Source organism: Cuculus canorus, chromosome 13 (assembly GCF_017976375.1).
Source record: "Cuculus canorus isolate bCucCan1 chromosome 13, bCucCan1.pri, whole genome shotgun sequence".
NCBI lineage: Eukaryota > Metazoa > Chordata > Aves > Cuculiformes > Cuculidae > Cuculus > Cuculus canorus.
Window position 1 is genome coordinate 5,774,901 of NC_071413.1, and position 16,825 is coordinate 5,791,725.

General features: G+C 46.2%; 1 protein-coding gene across 2 annotated transcripts in view; it reads right to left on the reverse strand.

Annotated features, from left to right (window-relative positions):
* ZNF469 (zinc finger protein 469) overlaps positions 1-16,825 on the reverse strand; it is a 247,542-nt gene that overhangs the window by 207,840 nt on the left and 22,877 nt on the right. For both annotated transcript variants that reach the window (XM_054079061.1, XM_054079060.1), the window contains one exon: positions 10,990-11,103. The gene's annotated coding sequence lies outside the window, so the exon portion shown is untranslated. The remainder of the gene's footprint in view (positions 1-10,989; positions 11,104-16,825) is intronic.

Consider the following 16,825-nt stretch of genomic DNA (forward strand, 5'->3'; position numbering starts at 1 on the left):
ACTCTGACTGACTCCAGCACAGCAGCTGGAAGACTTAGGTCAGAAGAAGTGAAGAAATTGGGCATCAGGGGAAAGGATGACACTACCATCCAGTTTGAGGAATCTCAACAGCAGCTGGGTGTGCACATTTGGGTGATGAGTTTTGCCTTCCCAGGCCTGAACTGTACTCTGCTGCCACACTGTCCAGTTGCACGTATCCTTTATGTTCACAATTGGGTTCTGCTTTAAGCAGTGCCAACACCTTCCAAAGGTTTCCTTGCCCAGCACTTGCTTTTCAAGTGCCAAGGAGCAGCTAAAAGAAGTTTTCTTCAGTGCACACCAATGCCCAAACCAGAGATGGGAGCCACTGGAGCTCTGTTAAATCCCAACTCCTGTTTCAGAAAGAAATCCTCTCAGCACATTGCTGAGCACAGCAACGAGACGGGAGTGCTCACCAGAGAAACAACGGAAGAACCGCAAACAGCACCAGCTCCGTTCTGCATTTCTTATCACAGCCATTTAAGAAAATAACAATATTTTATAATAAAATTGGCTGTGCTGTCTCCACAGATGCCCAACATCGCTCAGGTCCCTACTGAAGGATACAGGCGCTACTCCACACAGCCACATCGTCAGCATCAGGAGACACGGGAGATGGAAAGTCACAACCACTTACAGCACTGGCGGTGTCGGGCTGACAGTTGGACATGATGATCTTGGAGGTCTTTACCAACCTTAGTGATCCTGTGATCTGCTACCTTACAGATAAAGAAGTAAAGTCCTGAAGTGGTACCATCCCACAGCCAACCACTCTCTGCCCACCAAAAGTGGTTGCATCAATTTCCCATCCTGTGTTTAGCAAAGGGTTTGTTTTTTCCATTTGCATCAGTTTTATGTCCATGTTGCTGCTTTTATTACACATATCTCCTTCATCCTTCTGGCCCACCGCCTTCCTCAGAGTCCGCAATCTCACTGTATGAGCTATTTATCTCAAAACCCAAATAAAAAAACCCAACATTTTTAGGCTGTGCCATTGCATGGGAAAGATGCACTTAAGTTAACAGCTTGAATTAACAAGCCAGTAAAACTTAAAATGACCTTCTTTGTAGTTCTTGGCATTAGAGGAAGCATCAACTGTTCTCTTATTTTCTTTTTTTCTTTTACTAGCATGGCAGAAGAGGGGTGAATAGAGAGCTGCTTACAGTATCAAGTGTTCCATTTCAATTCTGCTGTAACAAACAGAAGGGAAAAAAAATCCTCTCCTTTCCTGAAACGACTCCTCTCGCAGACAGGCTTTTACCGAATGATAAACAGTATAATTATATTTTAACTAGGCTGCCCACAAAGAATCAGTATTCAAGCTATCCACTGCATCCATTGCAGCTGAAAAGGCTTTTCAGGGAGAATCAGCAAAAAAGGAGAAACTATTAAAATCGCATTTCAACAAGATCATAGTATTTCTCAGTACAAGTCCATTAAAGAGATACACTGATATTTCCATCTCCCATCGAGATTACGTTCCTCTATATAAAATGTGATGCTAATTTACTAGGACTGTGCTGCTGCCCAATTTAGAAGTAGATTGCACATTTTCTCCACCCCAACAGCTTGAATCAGGTCTCCCCACGAGTGCAAGATGCTGAGAGGGCAGAAGTGCTGCAGATGCACACTGCTCCTCATCCCTTTGGTGGGAAACCTGGCAAGTGCCCACACTCTCCCGTCTGCCTCAGAGGGACATCCTGGGCTTCTTGGTGAATGCTCCTGCACATCCTTTGGGCAACTGGATCTCAGCACAGAGAAACAGATCTCGACATCCATTTTTAGAGGCTGCCAGGATTTTACACCACACAGGATCAGAGGCATCGCCACAGCCTGGTCCACTGATCCATCCTATTTTCTTTCCCAGCTGTCACCCTGCACTTCTATTTTTCACTTAAAGATCTTGAAACATCAATAAATGAAGTTCTTGGGTGCCGATGCATGATGTATGCACCATCACACACACTTCAGACAAGGATAATATTAAAAAGCCTCCACTACAGTAATGTTTTGCTCCTTAATGCTGAATCAAGCAATGAAATTGGCCCTACAGACATTACAAAGAGCACTACCATTGCCTCAGAGACAGGACTGGTACCAAGAAGTTTCAGCACATAGACACACTCACTAGTCAAGCCTATCAACTCTCCAGTGCCAGCAGCAAAGCCCTTGATCAAAGATAGTTGAGTTTTTCTCCTTGAAGACTGTTTCATGTTTAGCCAGAGCTGCTGTGAAGGAAACGTGTGCCCAGCAGATAAAGTTGGCCAGGTTTCGCATTTCTTTCCAGCTAAAAACACTCAAAACAAAAATAAAAAGACAAACCAGTCATTCCTGTCTTCAAAAAGGACTTTCAGAGGACAACTGTGCCACAGAGCTTAAATGCAAACATGGGTTGCAGCACAGTTCACGCCTCCCCTTCCCACAGATCCCATGAAAACCAGCAGCTCCCTATTACCACTTCCCGCAGTTTCAGTGCTGTCCAACTCCCACAGTCAGTGCCCATCTACCTCCTACTCGCTGAGGCAATCCCTAAAGGGACAGGGAACAACTTCTGCTGGTGCTTGGTGATTAATGACTCCTGAGGAAACAGCTTTTTTTCCTAGAAAAATATACCCAAGCACAGATACAAGTGTTTGCTGCAGGTATTTAAGAATGCAATCAGAAATGGCAGGAATCCCAAAGCATGTGTTCAAAGCTCTTCAAACACCTAACAGGTGAAGGCAAGCCCTACACTAACTACCCAGAGTAAAAAAATCACAGCTCAGCTGCTATCAGTTTCCAACACAGAAACATTTAGGCTCTATGAACACTTCAAGCAACTTTAAAGATTTCCAAGCACCCAACATTCTGCTTCCAGTCAGGCAGGATGAATTTTACTTGGGAGAACTCTGCAACTCGGTATTTATTTGCAGGCTTAATCAAGTCATAGTGATATGATCAAGTCATAATGATATAATGATACTTTATAGGAGATACTCAGTGGATCAGGACCTGGGTTTCACATGGCTGCAGAGCACCATGCCCTCTTGCCAAGGATTAAACACGTATGAACTCAGAGACAAGTACAGGTTTGAGCTTTGGTCATGTCCATGTCCCCTTCCCCTGCCTGGATTCCTTTTTCTCTTCTTTTCATGAAGTGCTGGAAAGATTCACTTTGGAAAAGAAAGTCAAGATTCAGGACATTCCGATAACAATCCCATTTGAAAAGGCATGTGGCAAGTTTTTTTCTAATTAGAACAAAAAGGTGAAGGCATCTGCTTAGCACATAGCCCAAGGCAGATTATTACTCAATTGCCTATGAGCTGTTTGATGGTGATGCTCTCAAGTGATTGCAGCTGCAAGGAGAAGACACTCGGCTGGGCAGGGAAGGCAGAAGAGACTTTTACATAAAAGTGAGGCAAATATCACAGCCATATCTACTCCAAAGACCATTAAATCCATGGAAGTAGTTCAGACAGCTTCCAAAGATTTTGGATCAGACCCAGAAGCTGCTTTTCATCCACAGTTCACAATGACTTTACTAGAGACGGAACAAAAAGCCTTTTTGTTCCCATTTTCCAGATGTGGAGACCAAGGAACAGAAAAAGCTGAGGCAGAGCAGGTCGCGGTGACAGAGCCTGGAATGGGGTCATTCCAGCTCCCCACAAAAGTTACAGCAGCACGGAGGGAAGACATCAAACCAAACAGATCCTTCTCACAGAGGGCAGTAAAAGGCTTTCTACTTGTTTTCTTATTGCAATGCACAAAAGACAGCTATCAGTGCGACAAAGCTGGCACTCTCCAAGCGAGAGCAGAGAAGCAGAAGGTAACAGTGCACATCACAATTATCACGCCATTAATTAAAATTGCAGCGGGGTGGCGTTGCCCTCAGTCAAGCCTAAGGGTTCACAAAGAAAGGAACAGAAGAGGATAACAGCATCTAGCACAATAAGAGCAAGACACTGGGTACATCCACCTGCAGCCAATGCTTGAAAGCTATAAAAAGGTGCTAGTAAGAAATAACATGCAAACATACCTTTTGATAGCATTGAAGAGGACAGGACCAAGTGGGATGAGGCTTTGGGTGAAACAGAAAGGAATCCTGGGAGCTATTTTACAACTAGGAAACAACTCTCTGAAAATGGAACAGTTTCTATATTCTGAGACTTCACAGCCCCAGGGCTGAAAGACTGGTACCAAATATTCTCAAAACAAGAGGGGGAAGGAACAAGATGAGCTTTGCATCCAAGACAGCTATAATCTCTCCTAACTCAGAGCAGGCAGCACAGTAGCATAACTAAACCAAGAGAAAGCTAAACCAAACCACAGCTCAGCCTCCCACCCACAAACACACACACCAGTAAATCACAAACCATTAAAATCAAAGGCAATTCAGGGTCACGGAGAAGAGAGACACCTCACTAACCTGCTGAGCTCAGAGGCTGCTGCTCAGGAAGGAAAGAAGAACATGGGAAGATGCCCAGGGCTCTGCTCAGGTTCCAGAAGAGATGGTAAAATTTCCGAGGTCAACATCAGGCCAAGCATACCACCTTGCACCCCAAAATCCAAGAGGTCAGGAAGACCCATGCAGCCTCCCAGGAATGGGAAGTTCACTACTTGTTCCCTGAACTCTCTTACAATCCCTACCAAGCTGTTAAATGAGAAATAAAACCCCAGCTCCAGAGATTCTCCCTTCTCAGAAACCCACTCTTGCCCCAGAGAACTGAGGCAGCGCTTATGGGTAATTTCAAACCTGCTGCCAGGTGGGGAAGGTGGGCTGAGCTCTCCTACCCTGATAATCTCTTTCAGCTGCCCACAGCCACTGATTGTCCCACCTGCAGCGAGGGGAGCAGCAGAGCTCTCGGTGGGGAGGAAAGCAAGGGCTGGTGCCTTCTGCAGGGCACTGCCGAGCCCGGCTGCTCGCCTGCCTCCAGGCACCTACTCCGAAGAGTCATTTCAGGACTTTGTTTTCCAGCAGAGCTCACTCTCTATTCTTTGTATGATCATTTCCTTCCTCATCATCCTCCCGAAGCTCCTTGCGTGCCACACGAGCAAGGTGCAAGGGGTCTAACAAACACTTCTACAAACTCTGAGGGGAGGGTATCTCCATCGCACATGCTGCTGAAAGCTAAGACAGTCCTTCCAGAGTTTGCGGTGGGAGCGCGTGCGTTCACATGCCGACCCCAACCACAGACCAGGATGCAAGAAGTACAGAGCTATGCTTGGCTTTTCAGTCACGGGCTAAAGGAAAGCAGGATAGAGGCACCAGTTTTGACTCCACAGCCAGATTTACAGCAAGCATCAGTGTGTTAGGATGGTGCAAGTAGTCGTCCAACAGAGAAAGAAAAATCTGATGCTAATCCCACCCTCACCTCCACCTGTGTTAATCTGCCATCAAAGCAGAGGCTGATCTGGGAGACGGGGGGAGGGAGGAGAGCATGGACTTCCAAGAATGTGACAGTGTCTCAGCAACAAAAAAGTATGCATAGTTGAGAAGCTGAAGGTTAAGTTTCCACTGGAAAAGGGAGAGGAAAGCTCAAGCATCGGAATGTATAGAAAGGCAGGGCTGGCAGCTCTTGCTGCGTTACTGCATATCCCGTGCTATCAGTGCTTCTCCCTAAGTCCAAGTGCTTTGAATCACAGGGATACACCATTAACTTCTAGCAATTACTGCTTAAAATCCAGGATTTTAATGTATAGGGTTGCAGAGAGCACTTAAAAATGACAGCAAAGTGCTTCTTAAAATAAAATAAATTAAAAAAAAAAAACAGGACTGCAGGACTAGGTAGAGGAAAAGAACCTCAAATTTATGAGACATATGAGACCTCATAATTTTGAAACCAGCCTTGTAAGGACGAAAGCCAAGTCACAACTTATTAAAAGCAAGGGCCAGCATTACTGTGAGTGTGAGCAAACAACATGCGATATAGAAAGTAAATTGTAGCAAACTACTGGACGTGGTTGTGTTAAATCCTTCACTTTATTATTTATTTAGTTTTTATGCTAAAAGTGAGGCCAGACGCATGGCCCCATCTGCATGCCCAGGCCGTGGAGGTGAGTCTAAATACCAATGATCAAAACTTCCGTCTGCTTGCAGCCTGAAAAAGCCACTTTTACTCTTTAGACCAAACAAGAGTGCTGGTTAAAGTCTTGCTCAAGGGATGTGTTGCTCTCGCCTCAGGGCTGAGCTGAGCCTACACAAGAGATCAGGCTTGCAAACATCACCTCCCACAGAGCCAGGCTGTGGCCTCTGCAAACCAACATTTTCCAGTTCTCTGGTTTTGTTTTATTTTCTTTTTCCTCTGAAAAGCAGGAGAAAGGAGGGCTGATCATTTGTGAGTGACAAGAGAGTTGTATCTGAAGCATTTCCTAGCAGCAATCGGTTGGTGCTGGAGGAGCTCAGACACTGCTTTCCTGCAGAGAAAGGACAAGCACCGTTACCCCCCTGAACTGGTAACTCGTGAAATTGCTGGGATTTATCCCACAGATGGAGCACAGCCTCACACTATAAAGGCACCTTATAAAGCTCCTTCCGGAGCTGTAACCATGTATATCTACCCCGTGCCTTGGTGCAAACATGCTCCGCTCTATGGGCAACAAGCAATTTCACTACTTATCAGTTGTAAAATCCTTTATTATCAGCAGCTGTGATTGTAGGGCTGCTGCAGCCAAAGCATGTCCTTTCTCTGCCAAACTACTGCATGGGAAATAGGCACATTTCTCCTCTACCTTCCTTTCACCTATGTTTCTTCACCTTCTCTCAGGATAAGTGTTAAAACAGCTGCCTGTATTCTGTGTCACGGCGAGGTGAGCGTTGCTAACTGAGCACATTGAGCTTTGGTCCTAACAGCAGAGGATGGAAGTTATCAAACACAGCCTTTCAGCCTGGGTTGCTTCTCAAAGCCTCTCTTTACTCCTAAGCTAACTGAAAGCCAAGTAATGGAAGCAGCTACAGAGTTTGGGTTTCCCCTGACTACTGCCTTGCTGGACCAAGGACCTGCTCGTGCTGCTCCCAAGTCCCTACAATTCATCAAGTCCCTGAATCACATCAGTACGAGGATGCCTTACGGGAATTGCAGTCTTGCTTTGAAGAAACGAGCCAGCCACTATAGCTGGCTCTATGACTTTTGAAATGAACTTTCCTGTGTCCCAGAGGTGAGCCAGTCCCTGTGTGTATCTTTGAGGAGGTATTTATACATCCACAGGACTCTGAGAGTTGGCTCAGTTTGGCTTTAAAACTTAATACAAGAAGTTCCCTTGCAAAACTTTAATGCAACCAGACGACCAGCCTGCTCTGCCGCCTGCCTCCATCACACCGTTCTCTTCCCAAACCTCATACGAAGTGCTGTCCTCAACAATTCAGTGGACGTGCGGGAAGTGCAGAAGCAGGACCCTAAGCAACCACACAGGGAAATGCTATTTCTGGAAGGCAGAGAGCGACCACTTGTCCCCAGCCTTGCATTTGCAGACTGACTTATGGGACGCAGTTCCTATGGAGAAACCTTTCACCACACAGTAACGGTGTTGACTCTGCTTTTGGAAGAGCAACAAAATTCAGAATTGCCAAGATTCCCCAGCAATATATGGCCAAGAGAAAGCCAGCTGTGACACCCCTAAAAACATGCCGTATATGAATGCTGGAGGGCTGTATGGAAACTGGATAGCACAGCTCTGGTATTTGCAGAGTATGCATTTTTTTCCAAGACCGAAGCCCATTTTCATGAAGTTATAAATCAGCTATACTAAAAATTAATTCTCAGCACAAAACACTGCCCAAAAGTCTTCTTGACAGGTTATACCCTGAAATTTTGTCCCACACCTATCTGGTCAGACAGAGCAGGACTGAACTCTGAATTTCGAATGAAACCTCGCAGAAAATGGGCTCAGATTCAATAGCCTGGGCTCAGCCTACAGGAAAATAGTAAAGGGAATGATTGCCCTTGGCAGGTCAGCCGCAATCATGCTGCTAAACCCCGCGGAGTGTTTACATACCACTGAGATAGGTGTACTGTGTAAATACTTAGGAACAGCTATCTGCATAACTATTAATTGAATTTCCCAACCATTTCAGGCTCAGTTGTTGTGGAGAGAAGATTTTCAAACTCGCTCAGGGATTCTGGGAGCACAAATTCCTGCAGGCTGCTAGAAGCCACGTTCCTCACCCTTTAGACATTTTCAAATGGCAGGTTTGGGAATCAGCATGGCATTTTGCCTACCTTTTCTCCTCTCTGAGGTAGCAAACAGGGTTCTCATCCATTTTTCTCATGAAAAAGATGCTGGGTTTGCATTCTTACAGGAAGATTTGTAATACAGTGATCTTTTCTACTTGCTGCAATATCAATTACTAGGTTACGCTTAATGCCATCCCAGCCTATGAAGTCCATTATGCCTCTCCCATGCAGAGGGGATCTTTTGTGCCGCTCCTTTTTTCCAGATGATTTTAAGGACTGTGCCTTTTATGAGGGTAAACTTCAGTGCTAATATTTTAACTATTGGAGAGGCTTTCCTCCTCCATTCTACTTTTGTCCATGCAGGTGGTATTTTTGCACTGTTAATGGCCACCGTTGGGCATAGGGAGGCAGAGACAGGCTACAGGTGATAAAAGCAGCACTGGCAAGATGATCCCAGCTATCCCAAACCACTCTTGACTCAGAAGAAGCAGACAATCACATGGTGCATGCTAAAACCATCACTAAATACAAATATATATTGTATGGGAGAGTGGACACTGATCGGGACAGCTGTAGTGTCCCAGAGTAGTATGGCAGCAACGCAGCTCGGCTGTGATTGCAGGAATCTTGTTGAGTTTGCTGATACGTTATATGATCATACACCTAAAATAAAGCAGAACTCTTGCACAAAGTGTGCGAAATGCCACATAATGAAAAAAAGGGGGGGTTGGGGAGGACAGAGAGCAGGAAGGCAGAAATGTGGGGTTGCTGTGTGTTTCCAACGTGTCAGTTCAACCACAAGACAGACCCTGGCCAGCCTGGCAAGCACTGGCTAAGAATATTTTCCCTGTCTCACTTTGCACATGAGAGCAGCACGTATAAATCAGTGCATTTTAATTAGCCACCTAAAATAAGGTTTTGCCATCCACTGTATGGAAAGCAATAATAGAAGAGTGGCTTGGGCCATAAGGCTGCAGGGTGCTGATCGTAGTTACTCTAAAGTAAGATGACGGAGGGATGGCTGGTTCCAAAATCAGCTACACACATGCCAGGCAAATCCCCAGGCACAGTACAGCGGAGATTATTAGAAGCCAGTCCCTGGCAAAGATCAGCAACGGGCAACTTTCAGCCAAAACCCCTGGCACTCTGCTAATGCACCTACTCCACAAACCATGGGCTACCACAAATTCCTGCTCTTCATCTGTCAAATCACCATTTTTTTTCATCACAGACATCACTGTCACCTTGCTTTCCAATGCTGGCAGACAATGACTTTGTCCTTGGCTTTGCTGTGTCCTTTCCACCTCTCCGAAAATAGTCTTATTTTTTCAACTTCAGATTCATTTTTAGCCATCACATTCCTTTCATCAAAGCAGGCAGCAGACATTTTAAAAGATATTTATCTTCCTTTGTGGCCTGACTCTGACCTCGCACAGCACTGAAGACTTTGGGAGTAAACTCCCTGAAGTCCAAGAAGTATTGAATGGGTGTAAAAGGAACGTCACTCTCCCCATCATGAAATGTTGCAATAAATTGTCACAGTTTCAGTCTTAACCTTACAGAGAAGAAGCTAAACTCATCCCTTATGTGCTTAGAGGCTGATTTGACTTCGTAAAATCTGCCAGAACTGAAGGAAATGGCATTTGCAGTCAACCAGCCAGGTCTGACGGTCTATTAGAAAAATCTGTGGGCATAGTTTAAAAATACATCTTGCTCTACAACAGTACAGTTTGGAGAAAGTGCTTCAGACACAGGAAATGCAACATTTTTGGCTCTGATAGGTGAACAGTTTCATCTTGCAGGGAGACCGCCACAGTTTTATGATAATTGCCTGACAAGGATTCAGTGAATTCCATGTGAAAAAGCCAATATCAGGGAGGTTTGCAGCATCCAAAACTCCTCTGAAGGGGCAGGATGCTGCCCTCTGCAAGGATCGCATCTGCAATAGTATCAGGAATCATAGAATGGTTTGGGTTGGAAGGGATCTTAAAGCCCACAGGCAGGCACACCTCCCAGTGGATGAGGTTGCTCAAAGCCCCATCCAACCTGGCCTTGGACACCTCCAGGGATGGGGCAGCCACCACTTCTCTGGGCAGCCTGTGCCAGGGCCTTGGCACCCTCTTCTTCCTAAGATCTCATTTAAATCTCCCCTTTTTCAGCTTAAAACTGACGAACAGATGTGAAGCAAAGGCAGCAACTCCTGCTCAGTTCAACGGCAGCAGGGAGCACCTGAGGTGGGGTGGATTTCTGCACAGAACAAATATCTGTCGGCTTGCCGAAAAGAGAGCCAAGAAATGGTAGGGGAAAGGTTGAAATTCAAATAAAACTCAATACCCAGAAAATGGGAAAGGTCACACACTACCACTGCAGCGCTGTATTTCATTTAATTTTGGACATTGTGCAAACCAGTCTTTACAGGAGGAACATAATGCTGGTGTCATCAGATTTTTCTTACACCACAGTTTTGCAACTGGCCGTGGAAATCAGGTCGGTTCGAGCTCCTGCCCAAGCAACTGCTCCGTGGTGAAGCTACTCAGCATTGCTCACAGAGCACAGGCAGGCTTTCCAGACAGCATCAGTGTGTAAATTTCTACATAAATGCAAGCCTCTGTACATTAAAAGTTGAGAAAATTGTCTCCCAGAAAGCTTCATCTGTCATACGGCCAACTGGAAGCAGGGATGCTACTTGCAAGAGGTGATGCTGCCCTCTATTTTGTGCCTCTCTCCTATCTGTCCCCATCACCGTGCTCACTTCAGGGGATCCACAGCTGCAGGGACACCCCCACCCCGCCAAAGCCCAGTTCAGTTGGGGCTCTTGTACCTTTTAAGCAGCGTCTCCCCTGGGGATTTCTTGCCCCAGAAGCAGCAATCCCAGCACTGGCCTGATGTGTCTCACATGCTTGCTAGGATTTCCCTTGGATGAGCTGCAGTAAAACTGAAAGGAAAGAACGAAAAGACAAAGTTGAGCTGCAGCAGGAAGAGAAAAGGCTTTTTCAGTCACCAGCCCAGTTGCACAAGCTCGTCTTTGTGCCTGCACCGAAGTTCTGACCATCTACAGCCCAGCATCTTCTCTCACTCTCCTACTCCATCACCAGATTCAATGACCTGCGAGATGCTCTGGGTGCTCTGCCTCATTCCCCTCTGCTTTCCAGCTGAAATTCGTTCTGTGGTGCTACAAAACTCTAGCAGAGGTCCACCTCTCCCTCCCTCCCGGTCGCCTGGCAGAGCGGTGCTGCCTGTGGACAGCCTCCAGACCTGTCAGCCGTGGCAGCCAGGAGATAAGGCGCATTGCTTGAGATGCAGGAGGTTTGGCGAGGTGGAGAAGGGGGGGGTCAGTAATTGATGTGGATTTTTTCCAACTCTGGAGTCTGCAAAGGTGAGAAAACGGAACAAACAAACAAGCAGCAAAGAAAGGATCTCTGTGATCTAAGAATAAAATTAAGCTGGGGAAGATTTCAAATTTCAGTGTTTGCATCACCCCGTTCTCATCTGCCCTTGAACAAAGACAGATAGTGAAATACCTCTGAAATAAGAAAAATATGTAAAATGTGATATAAATGCTGCAAGCATGGGGCAGTAGCACTAGATATTTTATCTCACCCACCGGGACAAAAGGTTCATTAATCATGTTGCACTGTTTTATGCACCATATCTTATCTTTTGATTGCTCCCTATACTCTCTTTTACAGGACATCTGTGAGCAGAAGTGACAGCAGTAAAATATTGATTAATATTATTATATATCGATGTTCTTCACTGAAATTGCTTTATTACTTAGGAAGATGTGAACACAGGCATTACTTTGTCCTAAAATGCAGCCACCTCCTGGGTGGGATCTGCTCACCAGCAGAGCATTTAGGATAAAAATTGGAAAATCCTCTAACAATGAGAAAAAATGTAAGGCCTTAAGAAAGATGGAATGTAAGGGCACAAGTAGCAATTGGGACAGAAGAATGACACAAAATCCCTTCTGTCTTGGGGAAGCGCTAACAGAACTTTGGAGAACATGACTGGTGTGACCCTGAGCCTTCATTAGATATGGAAGAAACGTGAACTTTCATTTGCATATTTTATGGCTCAGTGGACAAGGTTCCCCAATCATCATTATGTGCTTTTATCATTTTCACTGAATGTCTTGGCAAGCGAGTCTGTTCTCTGACGTGTCAGATATAGGGTGTGTTTATGCCTTGGATTGGGAACAAGAAGATAAAGCTGATTTTTAGGAGTCTCAGAAGAAGAAAGCCCAAGTTCCTATTTCCCATCAAAAGACCATCAGCAGCTGGGCTTGATCCAGCAGCAGAAGCCCAGCCGACACCAACTTAGTGTTACACAAAGCCTGAAATGAAGGAGGAGAGCTCTGGACTCAGCTTAATCTCTGTAACACCATCCCACTAACAACACTTTAAACAGCTTCCCCGCTGGAAAGCTGATCTTACAACATGTGGGAATTATTGTCAGAGGAGCTTAAGTGTATCCTCCAGCTGAAGAGTACCATCACATGTGGCCGTCCCTGGGAAAGCGAGTCCACACTGCAGGGTCACCTCTGTGCGAAGCCTGTGAGCAGCAGCTGTGGGTTAGAAGGCTACACCCTGCCAGGACCACGGCACACAGGAGAAGATTAGGGTCCAGGATGGGCATATTCTGCAGCAAATCACTGGAAAACACCCATAGGATTAAGGGAATAAGAGAAGTCCTCTGCAGTCCAGAGGCTGCAATCTAATTAATTATTCCTGGTGCACACATTTGGACACAAGCAAAGGGGAGGAAATGAGCTGAATATGGCCAAGGCTGAACCAGTGGGGCTGTGGCAGAGCTGGGAGATGACCACCAGACCTGCTGAGTCTCTACATGAGGTCTCAGGAGGAGTTCAAAGTGATTTTTTTAATTGGTGGGGAGAGCCGGGTGGGAGCAGGGCAGGTGGCTGAGCGCTGCACCCAGGAGAGGGCAGAGGCACCATCACACACACAGGCATCACTGCTCTCCTGGAAACGCGCTCCTCTGGCACAGCACAGCAGAGCTGTCCATGGGTGACACAGACCATTTGAATAATGCAAAATAGGGGGCTTGCTGAAAAGAGAAACGGCATGTTCATGAAGTAATGACCTTCAAAGAGGTGGAGACTTGTGAATTATGAACCCATCACTGCACACCCCCCCTCACTTCCTAGCTCATGTATAAACTTACACAATGATTTATTTGCATCCTGCACGAAAACAAATGGATGTTTTACATATTTATATCATAAGATAAACCGATATTTAAACTGATCAAAGACAGCGGCAGATCTGGAGGCGATTACAGCAAGTGTTTTCTTAACTGAGGTCACGATGCACTTTGTGCGGGTGAGGCTGCAGATCTGCTCAGCACATGTTAGCGCATGATGAAGGTCAGCAGATAGAGGCGCACACTGAAAGTCCTGCCTTTCCAAGAGCTCTGACAGTACAAGAGAAACTGAACCTGGCTCCCTGCATCAGGTCTCGGTAGTGACACATATTGGTCAAGGGGGTAAATGTTGTACTGTTTGCAAAATATAAAATTGAATCCGTATGGAGTCGAAAGCCTTTTGTCTCTAATGGAAACAGGGTGGCAAGTGTCCAGCAGTTTCTGAAATCTGTCTCTGGAGACACACGAATTACCAGAGTCCTGGGACTATGATTTCATCAGTTCTCATCCATCAGCTGAGCTGTGGTAACGGGCTGGACACATCCTCCTGAGCCACTGTAAGTGGAAAGAAGCACCATGCAGCAGCACGCAAGCGGTCTACAGCCCAGCTGACAGGCAGCAACTCGCCTGTACTGCTTTGACGGCTCACAATCAGCTATCAAGCGTGATAGATTTGAAGGGTGGAAAAAGTAATTGCTGGATTCAGAGAGACACAATGTCTTCTTTTTGTATGGGACAATGCTTCTGCAGTTTTTCCAAGTGCACGTTCAAAATCCTCGTAGCCAGGGCTCTGACTTGAAAAGCTGCAAGCTGTCTGCAGCAGAAAAGACAGATGCTTAGTTCTGCAAACCAGACCTGGCACACCAAAGGCTGCCCTTAGAGGGATTTTCCTTTTCAGCAGCTAGGGTTATGTGCTTAACCACACGATTGGTCAGGTGCCCCTGTGGAAATGGGCAAAGGATAAAATGGATGTAACGCTTTCACTTGCAAAGCCTTGCAGTGACTGTGGCTGGGCAGAGGCTGCTGGATCCAGGGGTGAGCAGCTCGCTCCAGCCTGGCAACCTGGAAATATGGTTCCTCCACTTCACGAGCTACGTGTCTCCTGAGGGACTCAGGCAAGAGGACTTTCAATACAGCCATCTCCATGGGAAACCCAGAGCAACGCTGATGCAGAGAGATGTCTGTGGTGCATTTCTTGCCACTTAACTAAATGTCATCACAGTGTGTTTTATTTCTGTCTATTCCCTTTGCAACAGCAACTTCTCACCCTCATACCAGAGCCCGTGGGCCAGCAAACTCACAGCATCCCAAAGCCCAACGTCGAAAGAGCCAAGCTGTCTCTATTAACAGGCAGTCAGGAACTTGCCTTCTCCTGATTTTCCAGCCTTGCAAAGACACATTGTGACTTGCCATCTTTTCCACTCATCGTAAATGACCATACAGGCCCAGAAGATGAAGGCAGCTGGGATTTGCAATGCCTCAAAGAGGCAGAGCTGCTCTGGGATTTTACTCCTTGAGACATCTGGGGCCCTGCTGGCCTCTGCAGAACTTGACAGCAATAGCACAACGGAGAACTGTGAACAAGCTGCCGGGACAGGAACATTTCCCCTTCCGTTTAATGTGATGTTGAAATTAAAAACGTGTTGTTATCTTCCACCCCCTTGTCATCCTGGCTCCCTGCAACCTTTGCCCTCACTCCTTTTGGCACCTTGGCTGCTGCAGGGAGAGCAGCGTCTGCAGCTTGCGGTTGCCGGCATGTGGGATGCCCCATTCCCCAAGCTGCAGCACCCCAGCAAGCACACGCCTAATCAAGCCCATGTGTACCACGCAGAGGATGAGAGGCTCCCTTTCACTCGGTCTCTCCCGCAGCCTGAGCATTCATTGCCATCACTCTGATGTCAATGGATGTGATGATAACACACTCACCAAGCTGGTTATCAGCCTGTCTTGGGCGGGATAGGAACATCAGCAGCTGCTGGCTCTGAAGGGTGGATTTACCCACTGCGGATGTGAGGTCTGCTTTTAAGCATGGAGCAAACACACTTGTTGCAGGTGGAAAACTCCCTGAGAGGCTGAGTTCAGAACCCACAGGAATTTATGCAAGTCTTTTCCTTAAGTGCCAGTGAAGGTGACTACAGGGCCAGAGACTCAACGCTCTGACTGCTGAACATCTTGGTGATGCTTTGGGATAGAGGAAGCAGCATGCCAGACAGCAAGCAGAAAGTTTTGCTAAGATCTGACCCCTCTCCTCTGAAAAATGTCCCTGAAAAATAGTAAAAGCCTGGGGATTTAATAGAAAAGCTACAGACTTTTCAGTTCCTTTCAGCAGCATCAACAGTTTGGAGCAATCTGTCTCGCTGTGTATGGGTCATAGTCTCTCTATCACAGAAAAGTAATTATTTGGTGTATAAAGGGATTTTGATACAAAATATGTGAAAGAACTAAGGCTTCCTGTAGCCAAATTCCTGCATAATACATAAAAAGGCAGAGACTTCAAACAGTATCTTTGAGAAACTTTCCGGCAGATAAATAAAGAGCTGCGCTTCTAAGGAAACCTGGGGAACTGCAGCTGCCATACAGCATTTTGCAGCTTTTGGGGGGAAATTTCATCTTGTGTGCCATCTACACTAACCAAGCAGAGCTCCCTAAGAGTTTTAAGCAAATTTATTGCTGGCAAATAGGGTGCATCCAGGCTATACGCAGCAACAAGTGAGATGCAGAGCTGCTACAGCCTCCAACCCACTTGACACTGAGCATGTTCCTAACACAGTACAGCTAAGAGGAGAGCAACAGCCCCATAGGGCAGCATGGTACTTCTCTTCCTGCATCCTAACAGCTCAGGAGATCAAAGGTCCATGTCTTCAGACAAGATATAGCACAGGCAAAAGCAAGACTTTCCCCTACTTGCAACAATATCCCAGTGTTGACTCTGCATCTGTCCATCCCTATCCTAAATCCTGTTTCTGGGGCAAACTCCACTCTTGGTAAGTCTTTGGGTCACTTCATCATCGGATATACCTTTGCTGAGGATTTCGTGAGGTCTAAGTGAGTGCTGATGGCTTTGGTGGGGTTTTGTGCGATGGATGCTAGCTCCGCCTGAACTGGCTGGAGGCCTGCACACACACAGCTTCCCATTAGCCTGGAAAAGACCTTTGTAGATCTGTCCTTGTGTTTCAAACACTTGTATCGCCACAGTATATCAGCACAGCCTGTATTTAACTGATCACACAGAAACACTGCTCAACCACAATCAAACTGGGATGGAAATGAGCAAATGACCTAGAAATAAAGGGTTTCACATGCATTTTCCCCAACCAATGCAACCCCCTTTAACGTGTACTTGATCACTTCAGCCTCCGTGTTCTTGGCAAGTCTAGTTCCAACTTTCCATCTGCGTCCCCCAAAACCACTGCAAAACCCTCAGAAAAGGACGGATTTCATCATTCTTATCTGAACTTTGTAGACAACATTTATCTTCTGTGACAGAAATCAAC